This window comes from Onthophagus taurus, chromosome 4, assembly GCF_036711975.1.
Source record: "Onthophagus taurus isolate NC chromosome 4, IU_Otau_3.0, whole genome shotgun sequence".
Lineage (NCBI taxonomy): Eukaryota > Metazoa > Arthropoda > Insecta > Coleoptera > Scarabaeidae > Onthophagus > Onthophagus taurus.
Genome location: NC_091969.1, coordinates 2366582 through 2372886, shown reverse-complemented (window position 1 = coordinate 2372886; position 6305 = coordinate 2366582). Strand labels below are relative to the sequence as shown.

General features: G+C 30.2%; 1 long non-coding RNA gene across 1 annotated transcript; it reads left to right on the top strand.

The window, feature by feature from the left end:
• The first annotated feature begins 291 nt into the window (after positions 1-291).
• LOC139429673 (uncharacterized) lies at positions 292-5821 on the top strand. The gene is made up of 3 exons (XR_011640235.1): positions 292-372; positions 1977-2018; positions 4448-5821. It is a non-coding gene; the product is annotated as an uncharacterized lncRNA (long non-coding RNA).
• The last annotated feature ends 484 nt before the right edge of the window (positions 5822-6305 follow it).

Here is a 6305-nt window from a genome sequence, read left to right as displayed (position 1 = left end):
CTGTTAACACGACCCGTATCGATACTTCAATACAAAATCTCGTATCAAAGTTGTAATTAACAACTTTCAATGTAAAATAATGATAGAACCTAATTTTACACTTAATCGAACATTATTCAAGTTTTTCAACAATTTATTCTAGTATTTTCGCTGCTATAAAAGTGTACGTTTTAGCATACAAAGAACAATGTTAATTTCTAAGCCACGCCCCTGTATTACATCGTCAATCCTACCCCTATATAAACCGCAGACGCTTGGCCTTCCAATTCAGTCACCTCACCGATGTTTAGTGTTTGTGTTAAGTTTAGGTTAAGTTTACCCCGCGGAGATGTTTACAACTTATTAAAAATTCTCTTCTTATATCGAAAATTTGTGAGTAGTTTTGGGTTTTATATACTTCATTTTAGTATTTTTTAATTCAGTTGTTCATTGTGACGTTACTGTCAATATTGCCGGCATTGATGAACGAGTTCAATCTATTCAATTCAATCATTAGGGTCTATTGCTTATGAAAATTATATATTTTTATTTGTTTCCAAGATAACAAATATGTATTTATTTTATATACAATTCATTCTGTGTTAACATTCGTATCAATTAGACGTATTTATCTTTGAATAAAAATATGGGCATTTTTCAAGAATCGCTCGGTCGCATAAAAATCGATTCTTTTTAATTGAAGGCAAAACAAAGAAAAAGTGCGGAAAAGTAAAAAAATCACTTTAAAGTTTTGATGTGACGTCACGTTTTGTGACTTCATCAACCATGCTAACCATATATTTTCAAAGCAACACCGTTACACATAAATTTTGAAAAAATTAATATATTTTCGGGTGAAATAACCTTGGGTTATAAATTTCAGGTTAGGTTGGTTTTGTTGACAAAAAAAAACCGTCCACACGAACAGGTGTATGGTAAATAAAGACTTTTAGTCGTTGTATTATATCCGAAAATATGCGTTATAAATATTATTAAATTAATATTAACAAGTTGTTAATTCTTTCATTAAATTTGAGACAATGATTTAATTTTTACTTACTATATTCGAAATCAGATTTTGAGTTAGTTTAATTAACATTTAAACTGGTGTGAATTTCCGAATTGTCGGGTTGGGTACCGGTTGGGTTTGATGCAGGTGGTAGGTGTAAATTCCGGGTTGGATTAGGTCAGGATTAGGTTAGATTGGATTTACTTCAGAATTTTGTATAGAAATTGGATGTTCAGTTATGTTAATTAACATTTAAACTAGTGCGAATTCGCTAAATGTCGAGTTGTAAATTACGGATTGAAGGGTCCATTGAAAGAAAACCGCTAACATTTAGATCCACGCCAGTAGACAGACGGTAAATAAAGACATTTCAGTCGTTGTAGGTTTTTGTATCACTTGACAGACAGTCTATTGATACAGTCTATCTAGGTAGTGCTATGCATCGAAAACTTAAGAAACTAGGGTATTTCATCCGAAAATATATGTTGTAATCTCTACAAGTTAAGTAAAAATAACTTTACTTTTAAGTTTATTAGATTTATTTTGTGCGTGGCTATAAAATAAACAATTTGTGGGTTAGGTGTTGACCGGTTGAATACGAAAAAGCATGTTTACAAAAAAGTTAAATGTTTAAAAAGCATTGCTTGTGACGTCACAAAAGTGAACACACTTTTTTTATTGTTAACGTCATTTTTAGGTCAGTACCTATCGATTAAAAAGAATCGTCGATTTTTAAGCGACCGGGCGATTCTTGAAAAGTTAGAAAATATATTTTAATTTTAATACTCATTTGAATCGTCGTTTAATTTTTTCGGAAAAGTATAGTAATTGCATGTAATTGCATGAAATTTCTGTGATGTTAATAACGTTTATGTTTAACAAACTTCATTGCTTTTTTTTTATTAACTTCATGTACTTACACTAACATTCATAATAACGTTTTAACTATCTATAATAATAATAGCTTATATTTTTTTGTTATTTCTAGGAGGTGACCATAGATCATTTTACTCACTATTTCCTGATAATGGTAATACTGTATATTCTAATTATCGATATTATATCGATGAGTCATTGAAATTGAGACGACCTTGTATCTCTTAAACTGTCAATTTTATCGTAAAAAGTTTCAGGTAAAACTTTCATGATATAAAGGGTGAAAATATTCTGCATAGTTCCCATTTGTCCCATTACATTTCAGAAGCGTCTCGATCTGTCTTTCATTTGTCAAGTAAGATTTTTTAAATAGATACTTACCCTTTTTTAATCATTATGGTATTCTCCATAACAAACACAATAAAACAAATAAGCTTCAATTAAAAATAAAATGTAAAGGACACTAGGTTGGGATACCGTACAGCCTCGAGAAATAGCGAGAGAATAAATGTGGATTATTACGAACAGCAGCTTAAACGTTGATTGTACTATTATCACTCATCGTCGTTTATCTTGAGCAAAATTTTTCAAGGCAAAAATTAATAATTTTTCACAAATTTTTTTTTAAATTATTTCACAATACGATAAAATGAAGCACGGGACGGAATGTTTCTGTAGGAAATCTTCGCATAAATTTCGAGCATCATTGATAACTCTGATGTTTCTCATAAACTAAAATTATTTAAATCGTTTCAGTAATCATATGTCCTTCCAAGCTTAATTAGTGAAACGTGACGAATGAATTAGGTAGCTACGGAAAGACTTTGTTTCTTTTTGTTTTATGTTGTTGACTTGTCTTTGTTGTGAATTATGAGTTGCATAATTTTGGGATGCATATATTTTACATTGTTTTTTTTAATTAAGATTTTTTTACAGCAGCATACTCCTGGTAATCCTCAATATTCCTTTCTTCTCTTTTCCCTTAAAAGATTCCTAATTCTTTGAATTTCTTCCTTTCATTTCGAGACCGTGTTGTGACTTTATTTTTGCGCAGGTGTAATTTTTTCTCATTCGTATAAAAGTATGTTCAAAAGCCTTCTCGTTCTCTTTCAAGTATAGAAAAGCGAAGTCACAGTTTTGTGAGTTTTTTCAATCCAAATTTTTGGGATTCATTATTCGTGATTAATTGTGAGAAAAGTGATTTTCTTTTCTCGAATTTATCGGTACATCCGGATTTCAACGTATTTTCTTATTCCCAAATTTTTCTTTGCTTAAAACCTAGACCACCTGAGGAAAGCATTTGCTTAATTACTATTCATTCAACCCATTCATCTATTCACACATCCTTTCTAGTACTACAAAACTACTATCCTAAAACTATTCTACAAAGAAAAATTAAAAAACCGTCCTAAAATTTAATCTTTAGTAATGCTTCTTAATTTTCTTTACTATTCTTCTTTAATTTTCTTTTAACCAGGTTTTATTGTGAGGAGCTATATTATTCTCGATTTACTTTTGTGGAATAATCTCATTTCATTACTTCTTCGGTTACCAATATTTTGGAGACAACTTTGGTCCGAGAGGAATTACTATTTCGTTACTGACTGGAAACAACTGCATCAATTAAGAAAAATTGTTCAATAAAAATAAATTTTCCTATAGAACACCAAAAGTTGCTGGTGTAGATAAGTTCCTTCAGATCAGATCGGAATAGTCAACGAACATAAGGTCAGATAACATCAACATTTTATTTCTGCCGGAGAATCGTGCACTAATCTTGTTCTCACTGAGGAATTTTCATGTAGTGTTTCATTCAATTATTTTTTTGATTAAAAGCAATTCATTGATTAAATTAAATTCATTTTATATCCTTCGTACATTTTTGTTGGCGAGTTTCAATTTTTTTGCCACATTTTATTTTTTTGCTTGTTTTATTTTGCGAACCATTGACAACAAATTCTGTTTTTAGTATATTATCCTTTGAATTACATTATCTATTACAATACCTTACCTGTATTATTTTTTGATTATATTTTATGCGAGTATTATTTTATTTCAATAAAATTATTGCAACTCAGAATTCCGGCCGGTCGAGGACTCGCGTGTGTCCTTAGGTGTAAACATATTTCTTTTCTCTTTGTCTAGATTTTATTTTGTTAAAGTTAGATATTTAGGCGTTACAACTTAACAATTGAAAGACATATATAGCGCTTCTAAAATGTAAACTGAATACCATACAGAATATTTTCCCCTTCATATGATGAAAGTTTTATCTGAAACCTTATTCGATAAAATTGACGATTTATGAGCTATAGGTAGTGTCAATTTAAATGCCTCAAACGGTATATGCATTATAATAATTTTTTATAAGTACGAAGGCTTTCACGGCCGGTGTGAATTAAACTAAGATTAGAACTAAAACTAGAACTAACACTAGAAACTTTCGGGAACTTTCTTTCTTATCCGAAACGTCAAACCTTTTATTAAAAGACGCACGGCAAAACCCGAAAGTTTCTAGTGTTAGTTCTAGATTTAGTTCTAATCTTAGTTTAAATAATTTTTTATCTTTCCCTTTTTGTACAGATAAATGGTGGGAATGTCACCGGCTGCATATTGAAGAAAAATCTACGGGATGGAGGTGAGATACTTTTATGATTATTTAGATCGAATTTATATTTATTTTACGTTATTTTTGTATTCATGTAAACAGAAATGACTAACACATTTTCCGTATTTTATACAGTGAATACTCCAAACATTCCAACTGATGCTTCAGTAACAGCTTCAAAGCCACTCTCTGCCAATCATCAAACTACTGAAAAGATTGATAGCTACAAAGGAATTCCTGATAAATGTCCATCACGTTGTCATTTGTTAATTAACAACAAAAACCCTGATATATTTTCCTGTTCGCTCTGTCACCAGACCACCAGCATCTATAACATTCCTTTTAAATATTCATCAGAAGAGATCATAGTTAGCAATAATCAACCAATGGATTATTACGTGACAAAAATGAAAGAGGCATTTTTAAGACAACCTATCGCCAAACAGGAAGATAATCATAAGTGGGATAATTTTCTCAATGGAAACAATTCTACCGTAAACGGGTGGTCAAAAGCCATATCAACAAGAACTTGTACGTTTTGTCGAAGAAATTCAGAGGGGCGAGAATTTTATGAAAGTCATTCGTTGAAAGATTCCACAGGTAAAGTTTCATGTCCGGTTTTGAGAGCGTTGAAGTATCCGTATTGTTATGCAGATGGTTATAATGCTCATACTAGAAAGTATTGTCCACTGTATAAATCCGTCAATGAAACACTACCAGAACCTAGAAGGTTGGCTAATGGCACGTTGGCATCAGCTAGCAATCACAAGTAATGAACTTAATTATTGTTCTGAACAACAATATTCTTGAATTTCCGAAGTGATTCAACATTTCTTACTGAATATTTCTAGTAAATGCATGAATGTAGTTCGTATAGTTTTGTCAAGGTTAATTTTGATTTAATTTTTAGAGATTTAATAATTGTTGTTTGGAATGAGTTGTTTATGAATATGTTTCGATTATTTGCGGTATTATTACAATTCTTGGCGATTTACATAATTTAGTTTCACTTATATATTAGATTGTAAGTGCAATATATACTTTATTAGAGTACTTATTTTATTTGCTATTGTTGATTAATTACGTCGTTTCGTAATATGTTTATATTTATTGTACTTCTTAATAATTTTCTGTCAAATTTTAAGTTCATGTGTTTGAATAAACAATTACTTATTTGTTTTTTGAATAAAGTGAATACTCCAAACATTCCAACTGATGCTTCAGTAACAGCATTTACTCGTTATTTACTCGTTTTTTGAATAGGTTTAATTTGTTATTTTTTCGGATGTAATTAATAATAATGAGCATTACATTATGTGGCTAGAATAAATATCTATATTTTTCATTGATGTTTCAGAATTTCATTGATTTCATTTTATATTTTTAACAATTTAATATACCTATTAAATATGAAGTGTGTCCCAGTATAGATGTTACAAGAGGTATGACCTAAAAATTTAGAAAGATTGGGGATTAAACTCTGCTTGGTGTGAAGAGAACTTCAAGAATATTTTCATATTTTGAAAATCAAGTCGGCGTTGACAGTGAAACTATTTTTAGTTCAGTTAGAGTATCCTTTCTGTTCATGATAGGGCAAAATTTCATCATGAAAAGTTGTTTGGAATGTGAAATAATGGCACTATGAAAAATTTCAGAAATCTAATCTTCACTCTGATCTACCTCCATACTTTTAGATTAGATCAGAGTGAAGGAACACAAACATTAGTACGCCTAGAAAAAATATACTTAAGTAGTCGCAAATATTGGAAAATTAATTGTATTGTAATTTATTTAATATTATTTTATTGTAATTAACAACCTTCACGATCTCAA